This window comes from Genypterus blacodes, unplaced genomic scaffold, assembly GCF_046128005.1.
Source record: "Genypterus blacodes isolate CSIRO-AG114 ecotype Tasmania unplaced genomic scaffold, CSIRO-AGI_Gbla_v1 ptg000012l_1, whole genome shotgun sequence".
NCBI lineage: Eukaryota > Metazoa > Chordata > Actinopteri > Ophidiiformes > Ophidiidae > Genypterus > Genypterus blacodes.
Window position 1 is genome coordinate 2,825,465 of NW_027466826.1, and position 15,892 is coordinate 2,841,356.

At 43.9% G+C, this 15,892-nt stretch overlaps 1 protein-coding gene across 6 annotated transcripts in view; it reads left to right on the forward strand.

Moving 5' to 3' along the window:
- Positions 1-15,082: 15,082 nt before the first annotated feature.
- Positions 15,083-15,892, forward strand: part of fgfr2 (fibroblast growth factor receptor 2) — a 34,971-nt gene continuing 34,161 nt past the window's right edge. For 2 of the 6 annotated variants that reach the window (XM_076162616.1, XM_076162625.1), the window contains exon 1: positions 15,083-15,764. The gene's annotated coding sequence lies outside the window, so the exon portion shown is untranslated. The remainder of the gene's footprint in view (positions 15,765-15,892) is intronic. The other 4 variants (XM_076162601.1, XM_076162609.1, XM_076162633.1 and 1 more) reach the window with 2 other exon arrangements.

The following is a 15,892-nucleotide window of genomic DNA, read 5'->3' on the forward strand; positions in this document are numbered from 1 at the left end:
CCACGCTCTTCCCCCCTCCTCCTCCACCGATGGGCTGACAAGAGACAAGAGCTGGAGGTGGCGGTTGCGGCTTTTGTCAGTCATATTAATGATTCAGGGACAGACTGAATGATTTTTAATGTGTGTGGTTTCTGGGGGAAGGGGGTGTGGGAGTGGGTGTGACCTGTGGCAGCAGGGAGGTTGGGGGGTGGACGTCAGAGTGTGGGGGTGACAGGGCTTGTCAGTCAACAGGGATGACAGACAGGCGGGCTGTGGGAACGGGTGACAGAGGCCATCCGGGACCTTCATGGGCGAACATGGGGGGCCTTTTATGGGTTTATCAAACTGCTGACCCCCCGACACCATGCACAGGAAACGTGCCGGCAGATGAATGGAGAGATCATGTCAATGAAGAGGACAGCGAGTGGGGCATGAGGCTGGGCCAGGGTGACTTGTATAGAGGGGTGGGGTGGGGTGGGGGAGGGGATGAGTCAGTGGGAGTGAACTTGGATGACGAGAGCTCATCCCTCTGTCTCTGATATTCAGGATGAGATTTCCTTAGAGTAAACAAAATAAGAAAAAACACAAGCGTATGGCTTTTTGATCATATTGTATGTTTACATTACCTTTGTATAAGACCATGAAGCATTAGTGTACTGCAGCGACTTCATGCAAGACAGATCCTGAGCTTGACGTCTGTCTGCTTCGTCTCTCTCCCTCTACCCGGCAGCTAAGTGCCCTATTGGTAAACAGATCATGTAGCATTGCAGCAGTGAAGTGAGCAGTAGCAGACAGATCAGCCAGAGATAGCTGGTAAAAGATGAGCACAGGGAGCCTGGATGAAAGAAGGTAAAAGGATAAGAGCATTTTGAGATTTTTTTGTGAAAGTATAATTCAAGAGAATTGATGCCAGAATGTCCATGCTTTCACTGAGAAGAGTCTCAAGTCTGAGCAAAATTTTTATTCTGATCTGCCTGTTGGCATTCATTCCTTCAAAGATCTTTAAATCTACAATTTACAGAGCTCTCCCTTTTATCAAGCTACAAATCCTTTCAACTGTCCACGTGGGAGTTACACAAAACACATCTCACCCAAGACAGATATGTGAAAGAATAACACATGAAATCCCAACGGAGTAGAACATCAAGCTCTCTCTCAAAGGAGCCGAACACATTTATATGAATCTGACCTCCGTCCTCTATGACTGTGTTTAAGGGCAGCGAATGTGAGCCGCCCTGGTATGCGTATGTGTGTGTTGGCTTGGTCCAAGCTGGGCTGTCTGGATCCAAGGCCAGGGGCCCTACGCTTTGCGTCTGGGTGTCTGGGTTCGGCATCCTCCTCTATCTAGGCTGCCTTATTTATGACCCGAGCCGGGCCTAGTCCAACAGCTAAAGACTAAGAGGAGGGAGCACCGCATACCCCCAGTGCATTCCTATGCACACAAAGCCCCGACACACGCATGCACATAAAACACACGCACATTTACGCACGCGCTTTCACACACACTGCAGATAAGGAGATGGAAATATCTCGCATGATCTCATATCAGAAAGTGTGAGTGCTGGGATGAGCCTTTTTCCCTCCCTGCTGTTTGTCCTCACCTCTCTCTCTCTCTCTCTCTCTCTCTCTCTCTCTCTCTCTCTCACCCCCTCCCTCTTTCATTATCCAACGGTAACCCCCATCATTTGTTTCAAGTCTTTATTATCCGGGATTTTCCTTAACTGACTTAATGTTTTTTTTCCCGTCCTAACCCTCCCTTAAAATATTTGAGACTGCTGCAAAAGAGAGATTTAAGCGGATCATCTTATCGCTAAAATCAATCCTTCCATAAAATCCAAAACCCTCTGAGGGACGAGGAGCTGACAGGTGGCTCTATAGAATGGAATTAGAAAGTGATGCACACAGTGAAAATAGCAAAGCTTTTCTTGCCAAAACACAGACTAATATACAGCCAAAGCCCATTGTACCACATTATAGAAACGTGGGAACTAGTGTGCAGGATAATTAATGAAATCAGAGCTTTTAAGATATATTCATTAATACAAGATCACTGTTTTGGCAAGAATATGCATGGAAGATGAATGCCTGGTGCCACCGCACACACATGCAAAAAGCTTAACACATTTTGAAAAGAAGTCTCACAATTAATAGACGAAATGTTTGGAAAACCTCTAAGACTGGAACAACTTGATATACTATTGGGAACAGGTCCCAAAACGAGGGGTGAAATATCGTCTTTCTGGATCTTGGACAATTATTGGACACAAGCAGATTGCAAGAACGTGGAAAAGTCAGGAAACCCCCCAAGGTAAACGAACATTTGGAATCTGTATCTGCAGTATATAATATGGAAAAGATTACCTATAAGATATACAACAGGGAAAAGCTGCTTGAAAAAGAAGAGGAACTCTATTTAATATAAAGAAAGGTCATTGTTAACCATGCCAAATAAAACAACCTCAGATAATGATGTGAAATTATTATAATTGAAAAGCAAAGACGAATGTGTTCTGTAAGAGCTTGTAGTAGAAGGTACCATGTGTACAATGAAATGGAAACCAGAGTGTATTTATGCATATATGGCAACAATTTCTTATCTTTCTTTATTAATTCTTTCCCACAATCATTGATGTACTTTTGCCTGTTCAGCCTGGGTGAAGGTGTTTCAGGTGGATTTCATCAGGAGTTTCTTTTCATCTTCTTCGATACCTGTGCTGCAGAAAATGCAAATGAGACAGAACTTATGATTCAAGAAAAGGATTAGATCATTTGTTGCAGCTTGGGCGTGTGATCATTACGACATCATTAGTAGAGTACGTGAATCAAGTAGAGAACTTTAATGACGTACACACGGGAATGGAAAGGAAAGTGTGATGTGTATGATGACAGTCACACTGGCAGGAATGGTGTAGATTTCAGATGTATTACTACATATTAATGTGGCCCAAAACACATTTGAAAGTATCTGATGCCATTTTTACTGCATAGGTGCCCACGGTGCATAAACGATACTTTATGGAAAATGGACCTGTTGGTGTAAATGTAGCACCAGTTGCCATTAGATCAGCATTTTGCACGTTGCAGACATTGCATACCCATTATTGTTGATCACTGAGGTGTTTCCCCGAAGGCAGTGTCTGTGTTATTGCTATTGCGGTAAATACATTACAGCTGTAGCAAGTTACTTTCCATACAGCTTCTCTCAGCTATCCTGCGTCTTCTTTTTATATTCAAACTGGATTAGGATGCAGTTCACGAAGATCCACATCAAGGCTCTATCTGCTCTGATGCCTTCCATATTTCTTCCTTCCCTGCTGTCTTTTCACCTTTCCCCCCCCCCCTGTATAGAGAGGCAGGGCCCGTTCTTACATCACCGCTCAGTCATCTCTGTGTCAGTGAACTCTTAAATACCAAAGGGGTTGTATGCAGAGGACCCAGAAATTAAAGAGCGAGCAGCACACCAAGAGCGAAAGTGCCGCTGCTGACTTTCCCAATGGCGGACATGTAAAAGAGGAGTGATGGGTAAGAGAGTACCATGGCGCACCTCTCTTTTTGAAAATTCCCTCCTCCTTTTTTTGTGGTTAAATGCTGCGGAAAATTGGATGGCCTGGCAAAGCAGCGGTGGATGTTTTCCCCGGAGCAGAGTGCGGATGGAGCACATTCCAGGGGAAAGCTGTGTAAATCCCTCCATTGATTTGGTGCGAAACCCTCCTGACCTCTGGAATACATTAGCAGATTAGCCATGGAGGCCATGTGCACACAGCTCTCTTAGCTCAGCCGTCAGCCTATTCACACTTGGTGCCAGAAGCACTAAGTGCACAACCCCCCCACCACCACCACCACACCCCCACCCCAATACAGAGCCCCGGATACCAAGGGGCAGATGGGCCCACACCCGCTCTCAGACTCTCTAAACCCAATTAGGCCTCAATGGCTCTGTGTATTTATGCGTGCACTTGTACTTACCTAGATTTGTGTTTCCTTTATTGCTGTTTAGTCATGCAATATGCAAGTTAAAGCTTTTAAACTTTCTCTGCTCGGTTAAAATATTTCCTTACCTGGATTCTGTTTTTGATTGATCTAGAAATCCACTGGTGCGGTTTTTAGTCTTGAACACAGACAGAAACAACGGAAGCGATGGGCTCAAATTGAAAGTACTGTCGGTTTTCCTTCAACTGAGCTGTCAGTCTTTGTCGATCTGATGGATGTTTTACTGTAAGAGTAAAAGTATTTTCCCTTGTTGCGTAATCCCTGTAATTGTATGTTTGAGGTGGGAGGTCTCTGGTATGTTTTTGGGCTTTCTTTAGTGGGGCCCCAGTGCTGCTTTTGGGATTGGGGTCCATTCCCATTTCCATGTCCCATCCAGCTAGAAGGACCAGTGATGAGGGGTTTCTCTGTTAAACGTTGGGAGGGTAGGGGGTGAGTTTTTGTTCTCCATCGTGCCTCCATCCATAAAAGAAGTGATGGACCAAGACACCTGCCATGTATGTTCAAAGTCTGCCTCTTGACTGAGATGGTGCACTTTAACAGCTGAGAGCCAAACAGACTGCACACAGAGACAAGTGTTCAGTTGGTCCTGTTTATAGGATGAGGAGTTTATTGGCATTTAACTGAGTATGGATCTGAATTATCGTAAGCTTTTCCTCTGGACAACAGATTGTCTTTGTTTTGCAACCTTTGCACACATGCTTTTCATAACATTGTTGGCTCCTATAAAAGCTAACAGAGTGTTAATGGATTGAGCAAGTGGTCGTTGACCTGGTATTGTGCCTGTGTGTGTTCAGATGTGTGCGTCTTGCTGGAGGTGAGGGGTGCTGCTCTGGGTCAGAGGAACAGCCATCATGGTCACGGGCTACAAGGCCCACCAGGACCCGTGCACCCCCCTCAGAGGGGACACATGGCCCGACACCCGACAACAGACCCCCACACCACAGGCAGAGAGCCCAGCCACCAGCCAAGCAGATGGTGAGCACACACACACACACACACACACACACACACACACACACACACACACACACACACACACACCCTGTCCATCTACTGCATCAGGCAGACACACAACAACACAACACAACACAACTCAACTCCTCTGTGCTCAGATCATTGGGGAAACCTGGGATATATATAGATGAGTCTCTACTCTATTCTACTCTACTCTACTCTTCTCTTTTTTTTGCTTGCTTTGTTTTTATTGAAGCAGACATTTTACATGACATTGCGCATACAATTGTAGGATATTTTGAGATAATTTTTTTTACAGAAAGAGGGGGGGGGGGGAGCGAGAGAGATAGAGAGAAAGAAGGAAGGTTGTATTATTATTACTATTGTTGTTGTTAAACTTTATAAGTAGACCCTGAGGCAGAATACAAGTAGATCGAAATTGCAATGATCTCATAGGGTAAATACAGTTTTTACAGGATGATGTCAAACAGCGATGTAGCAATGTACTCTACTCCACTCTACTTTTCCCTGTGTCACTGAACTCTACCCTTCTCTGTCCTGCATTACACAACATTTCTCTACTCTGCTCTATTTCACCCCATGCTACTCTACTCTACTCTACTCTACTCTACTCTACTCTACTCTACTCTACTTAACTCTACTCTACTCTACTCTACTCTACTCTACTCTACTCTACTCTACTCAACTCTACTCTACTCTACTCTAGTCTACTCTACACTGCATGCCTGATTTATACAGAAAAACGTAGCCAAACATCTTCACTGTTCCTGTGCAATCGTGTGTCCGGCAGACAGACATCACTCAGTGTTCCACGGTAATTCAGTCAAGTAAACATGTGTGGACTGCAGCGGCTGATATGTTTCATCTGTTTCATCCAGTCAAATACACATGGCACACGTGACATGACAGGCTAAGTGACTTCTGGCTTTGGTGGGTCCGCCATGTTTGAGTCTATGTGATACGTCAGCACTATAAAAACACATGTAGAAGAGAATGGTGTTGAGAACTTGATCACTAAGTGAGTTTTCATATTTCTCAAGCCACTGGTGTCATTCTGTAGTTTTGATGACTATAATTCTTCAAGCTGGATGAATTCTAATGGCTTCATTGCTGTTTCCATTTTAGGATTTCTTTGTTCAAAACAGCTAAAAACTTTGTTGACATGTTAACCACATTCTCAACATTAGTCACTTCCTTGAATTCAGCGGGCGATTCCTATTAAACAAATGTAAACATTAGAAACTTTCTGCAGTTAATGTTTGCCCCTCTGAAGAGTTTGGTTTCTTCCTAGACGGTCGATAAATAGTTATCCTGCGTATCACACCGCCTCTGAGTGAATTCCTTCTTTTCCCTGAAAGAGTTTCCCACCCTCCAGCTCTCTGCACCCTAGTTAATGTTTACCCTCATTGATTTGGCCCTTCTGCGTAATGCTGGATAAACAACAAATAACTGGCTCTATTAGCACATCTATGAGTGGCTCTGCTCTCCCAGAGAACAATTTGGCTCCTCAGTTTGAAAGCAAAACACAGAGCCCAAAGGTGCCGTGTTTTCACACCAGCTTTGATTTATACCTTCTCTTCAGCTGAACCTTAGGTCATACCACCCCTCTCACACACATCTGCCCCTCCCTCTCATTTCCATCTCATTCCTCTTTCTCTATTTGCTGGTATTTTACCATGAGTTTCTCTTTCCCTCCTTTGTTTCTGTCATGTCCTTTGTATCTACTTTTTAACTACACGAATCATTCAGGGATGGAAAATGCTCCATGCATTAGTGAAAAAAACCCCAAGAACACTGCGCCACATTTGAGAAGGGGTGTGAAACTTAAACTCCCCCCCACCCAACCTCTGTTGCTTTCTCTATGCCTTGAGGTCAGAGGTTACCTACCTTCTATTTCTCAACCTATCACCACCCTGACAGAGCCATATTGATTCCTTGTCTCATTGCAGCCTTTCCAAATATTGGCTACGCCGTTGAATATTTCTGGCGTTTTCCAGTCCACGCAGCAGGATGTTCACAAGGAAATATGAAAGTGGCTTTTGAAAAAAAAAAACACGACAGATAATAGGTGTATAATTATGACAATAGTCTCATTCCCTGTTTGACCCCTTACTTACTTCTCTTTCTCACCTATGCCCTCTCTCTCTTTCACTCTATCCCACCCTCTGAACCCCCCACCTCCCATACACCCACTAAACCCCTCAGTTTTGTGTAAAGGATCATGGGTAGTGCGTAACATGACCAGATATTTGTTGTCACTGTGAATTTTGTTGACATACTGAGTACCGAGTGACAGCTCGTGCTGGGTAGCAAAGACAAGGGAGAGACCAGGCAGAAGTGGATAAATATATACCTACACACATATATATATACACATGTACGTGTGTGTGTTTGTGCTGCAACTTTACCCAAGCTTAACAGTTGGGCTGGCCGGGGGGAGAAGCAGGGGAGGGGCTTCAGTGTGAACATCAGCATTCTCAGGGATCATTTTACAAGGTGTGTCTCCCTGACTTTCACTGTTACAGTAATTACAAGCTGAGGTTTTCCCACAGTGCTGTGCTGCACTGCTCCTACATTTAATTACAGCAAACACGCTGAACCCACGTGATGATTGATTATTTGTGGCTCTCCAAGCTGACGAGGCATGTTATCTTTTTACAAGAAGACATACAGTGTTCTGTTACAGGTTGTTTGTATTGCTAATTTACCTTTTATTATTATTATGTCCATTTAGAGTTCATTCTCATTGTTTTTGTTTATTATTAATTTATAATTGTTAATTTAACATTATTTAACTGTGTAGTGAAACTGTTAAACAATGTAAAACTGACTGATATTATATTTATTACACAACTTAAAAATGCATGAAACACACAGGAAAATGATAAAACCAAAAGTCTGTTTTTGCACATTTTGAAATTGGACTAAAGCTGCTGTAAATTTAAAAATCTACATTAGCTTGTGTTCCCTATGTTGAGAGAACACAGAGTAAAAGTGAGTAGAAGTACAGTACACAACGGTAAACTAAGATGATCTGAACCAAACTAAACATTTTCTGACAAACTCTGCGTTACATGTAACTGGCAGGTGCTGCTCTCACTCTTCTATAACCTTACTGTACTAAACCACATTTACACTTCAGGGTTTGTTTTGCTGAGGTGGCGCTCCGTTGTAACAGATCTGTATGTTGGCCTTGCCCCACATTTCCACAGTGATTTGATCATGATTGATGGCATACACACTGATGTGACACCCAAACTGCTAACTGCTTTCAAAGGTAGTGTAATGCTCTGCTTGATTAATTTATTTGTACAGTAGAATTTTTTTCCACACGGATGTCTGAGGTGAACCGTCGTCTCCACATGTTCAGGCATCCGTATCTGTTTACATAGCGAAATAATTGTAAAGACTTTTCCCGGCTATTCTCCAAAGTTTGTATAGGCATAATCTTTTATATACATTGGATTAGTCAATAGATCTTTTGTCCTCAGGGGTGTTCAGTTCTGCAAAGTGGCCTATCCAGGTGCTCCACTCAACAGCGGTAAATTTTATAGGCTAATAGTAGTTTTTGATCTGCCCTGTTTTTGCACAGCACAGGTTTTGTGCCGTAGCTGTGGGCAAGAGGGTGGGAGAAACAGAAATGCTGAGAGTTGGGAATTTTCTTCAGATGCCATTGCACAACAGCGTGATTAAGACTTGCAAGTGCAGAACGGTGTGGTAGACAACAAGGTAAATCTGTCAGTCTTTGCTCTGGAGGTGGGCAAGCTGCAACCTGAAGACTTGACTGGAGCCAGCTTGCTTAGAGTCCCTCCTCTGTCGCCGGGTTCAAACAGGAAACCATATGAAGAGAGAAGAGTATGTACGCATACATAGAAAGGCAGTCAAGGTATATTCTTGACATATTTCTCTTTCTGTCACTCTCCTTCTCTTCCTTTATCTATCGCTCTGGATGTATTGCAGAAGCAGCTTGATGGTCAAAGGTCAGGGCCCTGGTCAGGAGGTTACTTCTCAGGAGACAGTTCAGATCAAATTAGGCCTCAGATTGCCATTCTCGGTCAAAACAGTTAACCTCAGCTCACCTCATCGTCCCTTATGAAAACATATGCTTTGCCTCAGTGCCTCAGTCTCATTTTAACAAGGTCCATTCACACGAATGTAAACATCGCCTGGATAAACAAAGCAAAAACCCTTATCAGCGCAGAATATAATGTCATGCCCGCACACGTACACTCATTTGTCTCTCTATGATGCCATCACTAAGTACAAGTCCATCATAAATCACAATTGGTGTAGAGATGGGAACTCGACCAAGACTACATCTGCACAGCTGTCAGATAAGTAACACGAACTAATAAAACACATTGGAGAAATTGTTGACACCTCCCATAACTTACTGTTCCTTTTGCTCCTGCCACCAGACAGAGCAGTAAGTAGGGCCACGGCCAACCAATAAACAGAGCTAAATGTGTGAGCGGGGAATAGAAAACAGCACCGAGCCAAGGTCAAGTCTATAACTGTTGCCCTATGGAGTGATTTAGGTGCTGTTGCCAGCGGGCTTGTCCAATCACAGCTCAGCAGACTGGGTTAGGGTGGGATGGGTTGAGGTGTTGAGAACCTTGGTGGTAATGACTTACTGATGACATCAGGACATAGAGCAGAGGCTTTTCTTGGCCTTGGGGTTAAAGGTCAGACAGCCCATTCACTGACCTTGTGATTTATTCCCTAGGCCTCCCTCAATCTATAAACACAATGAAAGCTATGTGTATGCTGGGAATGCACGGCGGGCACTCGGGAGAGACCCTAAATACTTTTGGTTTTGTTTCTTTAGCTCCTCTTTAGTCCTTATTTTATCGCTGACTTGAACTAAGAACATTTTCCAAAGATGAGACAGATTACAGACTGCGCTGGTCTTCGAACTGAGTCTGGCATAAAGACTCACAGAAGGAGCCACCTGCTTCCAAAATGCGGTGAAAGTCTTTGAGAAACTCCACTGCCTCAAAAGAGAGTCCATGAGGAGCCCATCAAAGATAGCATCAGGTCCTGTAATAGCTCCAGACAGAGCTGCTGGTAAGAGCAGTAGATTATGGGCACTACTAAGCGCGTGTCCTGGGAGTTTTCATGCAGGGGCTGCTGGTAGTTTCAGGGGAACATTCTGGCTCTGTGCACCATATAATGTTTAACCTTTTTTCCTGCTGCTCCAGGCAGAAGGACAGCAAGGATCACTGCACTCAGTACTAATGCCTAACCACCTCCAACAACACAGAATGAGTTTCTTCTGATGAGATTCTTTGCACTTTTAAGCATTTTAATAGAAGCAGACTCTGTACTTTAATCCGTCCAGTCACTAAGTCACAGCTAATGTACCTCTGACATTTACATGATATATGTCGTACAAATCATAATCAGGATGAGGGAATATCAAGATGTTGTAGTTGACTCTGAAAAGGACTGTCAGCTCGAGGCCGGAAACAAACCAAACTTCAACGGTGTCAGCAAAGGCTGAAGTCCTGACTTGCAAAGTGAGTCATACTCAGAGTGATTGAGGTGAACTGTTCTCGGAACCAAATTAACTGTGTAATGTGTGTGTGTGTGTGTGATAAAGACAAAAAAATAGCACTAGAGAAAAGAGAGAAATAGTTGTCACAGCTGAAATGCCAAGAGATGGTGCAGTTCATTCTTCCTTTTATATAGAGGCGTAAAGTTGTCAGTTTCACTCTTGTCTGTCTGTGTTTTTCAAGTTGGAAAAGGCCAGTGTTGTTTTTATTGAGAGTAATAGTGCCAGTCAGGTGGGAGGAAAAGCAGACGTTTTGATCAGGAATTAGATCAGGCAACCCGACAGCGTGCCCCCCATGTTTCAGCTGCCCCTCACACGCTGTTGTTTTTCTGCTTGCTGGGGCTTAAGACTACCAAATCGCGAGTTTCACGCTGGAAACACACACTTCTCCTTCTCCCCTTGTCCTCCCTTCTCAGCGGAGCTCCAGCACGAGCTCAATTTGCAGGCATCCCAGCTATTTGAAACACTCTGGAGTACTGAGGTGGAAACATGTGAAGAATCTGGATGATTGACCCTCCACTCCCTCTCCATCCACTCCCTCCATCTCTGTTACCTGCTGAGGGGGAGGAGAGGAACGGCAGAGGCCTGGCTGTCTGGACGAGGTTATTACGGCGTATCAGTGACACTGAGGAGGAAGACCTGCCAAATTATGGGGCGATTCCTCCTGAGCTAAAAGCAGAGGGACTCTCTTGACCCGCTGTGCACAATGGCTCAAATTTGGGAGGAGCTGGAGGGTTCAGCACTAAGAACCGACCTCCTAGATGGACTGAAGTGACGCTTTGATGTCCAATAGTGAGAATAAGCCGTGCTAGGTTTATTTAATGGCCAACATTTTCCAAGACATTCCACAGAATTTCTGAATCCCTCCCTAAACTTTCTTCCTGCATTTTCTGTCAGGGTCCTCTTCTATTACCACATGGCTGCAGAGGAGCTATATGGTTCAAATTAAACCCTGAGGCGTGCGTCTACTTCTTACTTCTCTCTCCAACCCGCCATCCCCCACCACCACACACACACACACACACACACACACACACACACACACACACACACACACACACACACACGCAGCTTGATGCATTTGTTTCATATTTTGCACAGGATATGAGTCACCCACGTTTGATGTTTTAATTATAATATGTCAGTGATATATTGGGCGTAAAAAAGGAGGGGGTCTTTGGGATTTGGCATAGAGAAGTTACAATAACATATCACTGCCATTCATGATTAACAGCAGCACCCTCAAGGAAGAAAGAAGAACGATCTTCCAAAGGAGAACAAGTCTGTTTTGTACTCAGTGGTTCTCAGCGGTGAATACCTCCTTTAGAATTTTATAGTATTCAGAGAGACAGAGGGAGGGGGTTTGCAGTTCTGGGCCAGTTCACTGTAAGGGAGTGTGATTGTCTATGTGCCATTGCAGTAGAATAAGATTGTATAATAGTTGATTGACTCAAATACATAGAGGCTTACACTGTAATCATTGGCTCTGTAATCACTAATGTACTGTAGCAGCACAGGGGCTGGAGTCACTCTTAAAATAGCCTTCAATCAAACATGTATAATTGTTGGAAACCGCCTCCATAACATAGAGTAGAAAAACAACAACATGCAGAAATTCATCAGAGTGCATAGACACCTCTGCCAAGGCCGCATAAGCACAGGTGAAATGTCTTGTACTAATAAATTACTGGCCTAAAAGGAAACAGAATTTTTTACACTTATCTAACTATTACAAAGTGTACAAAGATGAGTACAGGTGCATCAAAACAGTTCACATGCTGCTGAATCAGCAAAATTTCAGCAACACACCGGTAGTTGCTAAAATTGCTATTTGTTACCATTTGTTAACTATTTACCTTTGTTACCATATAGCACTTTCATTAATGTGCTGAATCCTGAACCTCATCCAAATCCCATTGAGATTGGCACAAACACCACTGATCAGGTTTTTGTTTGCAACTTAATCTTGAAATAATAATAAATAGCTACAACTGGATTTATTATATTCCAGGTACAAATACATGGATAACATGCTGGTGGTGTTCTATCGTGGGGGGTTATGTGTAAGAGCTTTCATTGTGATCAGTTTATGACTTTGAGAGACACTTAGCAAAGTTTTTCCAGGTTAAATTCCCAACCTTCCACCAGATTGCATCAAATTCAGTCCAGAGCATTCTGAGTCATCCTGTTACCAAACAAAGAAACTGAACACTTCATTACCAGCATTGGGTAAACTTTGATCAGGTATTATCAAGTGGTGAGGCTCGGCAAGGCAGGACTAGTTAATATTGTGTAATTAACCAGCTGGTGGACAAAGGGAAGCACTCGCCAGTTGTTGATTAGCTCACTTCATCCGCATATTAAACTAGCATAGCAGCAGGAGGGATGCATAATAGCTGGAGAGTGACCTGCACAGAAACAATGCTCAGGCTTCAGTAAGACGCAGTCTCACCGTTTAACACAAGGTTATTGGAGACGTTTTCCAATAGGCTACGCTCCCGATGATTTGTATCAACAATGACAAGGAATCAATATGTTCATCTGCGATGCTGATGGCAAGCTATTAGTGTGTCACTTTCTTTTCCTCTCACTCCATTCCCCTCGTTGCAAGCACTACTGTAGGTGCTGGTGAAGGAGGGATTAAGAAAGAAAGAGGTCTGAAGAAAAGATTGCAGATGAAGAGGGACAATGACAGCATGATGGATACCTCAAGGCAGGGGCACCGAGTGCATCCAGTTCTCAGTCAAAAGGCCCATGAGACTCCTGCTTGATGGGCTCTCTTTCAAATGTGTGCTTCCTGACCAGTAAAAATAAATTGGGGACAGTAAATAGAGTTATGTAGTTGGAGGAAGAAGGGAGACAGAGAGAAATAGAGGGGGGCATCATGCACCGCTGTTGAAAAATGACTCAAAGTCTCCTTCCTCACCTCTTGCTCGCTCTTTATTCCTCGCCAACCTGTCAGCCCTGCTGTTGTGCAGAGGCTTTGCTGGTCGGGGCAGAGATGGGAGAGCAGAAAGAGGAGCGAAAACAGACGAGTAGCTCTGCATTCACAGGCCAAAGTCCTGCCTCAGAAAAAGCCTTGTTAGTGCCTCTATTCAAAATGAAAAGAAGTGTTTTTCCTCCCTTGTTTAAAAGAAAGGGGGGCTTCAGCACTGGAAGGGAGAAAAAAGTTTTTAAAAAGAGAGTCTGGCTATTAGAGTCTTCCACCCTCCCCTGTGTCTCTTTCAGAGCCCTTGAACGGCTGAGCCGACGCAGGAGACAGCTTGAAGCGGTGGGGGACGAGCTGCAGGGGTCCAGCCTTCAGTCTCTCTGTGGACAGATCTGTTCATTTTAGGAAAATTATGAATTCCAATCAATTCTGACTCAGCGATGTTGCACAATAACAAATGAACAGCCGAAAAGCAATTAGGTCTCTTTTGGGTTTGCAATCGTACGGAATGTTGTTAAATGACCATGTCCCTGCTTTTATGTGTGAAGACACATTTATATGCAGATCTCTGTGTGTGTATATAGAGCTAGAAAATGTTGTATTCTGGCCCCCTGAGTCTAGACTCCCACTGCTGTCAATGTCAGCTCCTAATGCTGCAGCAGGGAGCTCGATGTCCTCTGGGAAATACTGATGGGTGTGCTGTTATAAACCAACACACATTCAACTCTCACAATTATTTCAAAAGTAGGTGACATGATGGTGACATGATAGCGTATCACTATGTACTCCAGCCACATATATCCAGAGTCCATTTATTCAAGTGCTGTTCTTCACTCGTGCACTTACATGTATTGCTGCTTTCAATTTCTATTTCAGTGAAACTTCATGAGATATGAGATACAAACGCTCGCAATGCTGCTCTTCTTGAGTGTAAAAACCTCCAATTTGTTTGAGCTCCTACAGTGCATTGTAGTGCATTGTATGTTATATTAAAAAAATTAGAAAGAAAGACCTCAAAGTTTATAATGTGTGCATGAAAATCCCATAAAGTTTTAATTGATGAGTATTGAGGAGGGACACTGCTTTTTGACGAATTTTATAATTTCATTCCTTAATATGGCAATTCCACCCTAATCTCTATAGAATTTCAGATTTAAAGTTTTTGGAAATGGTCTGATGATAAACCTTATATCCATTTTCTAAATACCTACATCAAATATGAGCGTTTTGACTAGTAGCAGAATTTAAAAAGGGTACTGGTGCACATAAATTGGTATTTTTGTTTTATATCATTTTTTTTTACTAATTTGAGTCCTTGAGTTCTCCGTATCCCCCATATAGTCGATATCGCCTTTGCAAGATTAACATTCAACCAAATAATTAACCTATACAAGCAATTAATCCTTTGCTAACTCACAATTAAACACAATCTAAACGTAAGGACCATCTGTGTGAACGCTGTGACAGTCTGCGGCTCTTTGCGCAGATGCGCCGCTAGGGGGCGTTGTTACTGCGGTTTGCCGGCAGTAGCGGCACTCTCGGAGCTGGGAGAAGCAGGGGAGCGCTGCGGTGTGCGGGGCGGAGGAAGGCAGGGCCCAAAGGCACTGCGGCCAGGAAGCGGCTCGAATTACAGCGGAGGGGGGTGTGTGTATGCGTGTATGTGTGTGTGTGTGTGTGTGAGTGTGTGTGTGTGTGTGTAGGGGCAATGACACCCACTGGAGTGAAGGAGGAGGGCAGTGTGTGGAGACGTAAGAAGGAGAAAAAACCCAAACCTGACAAAGCTTCCGAGGAACAGTACGAGGACTGTCGGCGGAAGGAGAGAAGAAGACGCGAAACACGCTCCGTTCACCAGGGGATTGATGGATTTTATGTCATTTCGCAACGGGCAGCTATCATCTTATACTTTTTAAAACTCCTTCCAATTCACTGCTAGCTCCAATCCCTCCCATTTAGTAGAGAAGAAGTGCGCTGCTCGGGAGCACTTGGGCATGTTTTGCGCCCGAGAAGAAACTTGGTGACGGGGAAAGGAAAGTTTCGGGGAGCCAGCGGTCGGTATGGTTCTCCGAGGTGTTTCCGAGGGATACCGAGCGTAAAAGTCGGATTTCTTTGCATGGCACTGGACTACACAAGCCGTCATCTTTGGATTATACTGTGTGATCGGTGTTGATGCCGGCTGATTGTGGAATAGTAAGCAGTAAAGGCAGCGCCTAGCCGTTTTTTCTGGTGCACTGGGGAGTTGGAGACATTCCTCTCTCTCTCTCTGGATTCAGCTCATGCTCTCTCCTCCCTTATCTCTGCATGCCAAAACACACTGCTCCACGATTTTAGTCCTCCCTGGTAAGTATTTTATGTTAACGATCGAACACTGTACTTTGAATCAAGTCCAATCTCCTTTTAATAAACTGATCTGCCCAAATCTCAACTGTCATCACCCAATACGGATGCGGATTGTTTGAGGCTTTTTT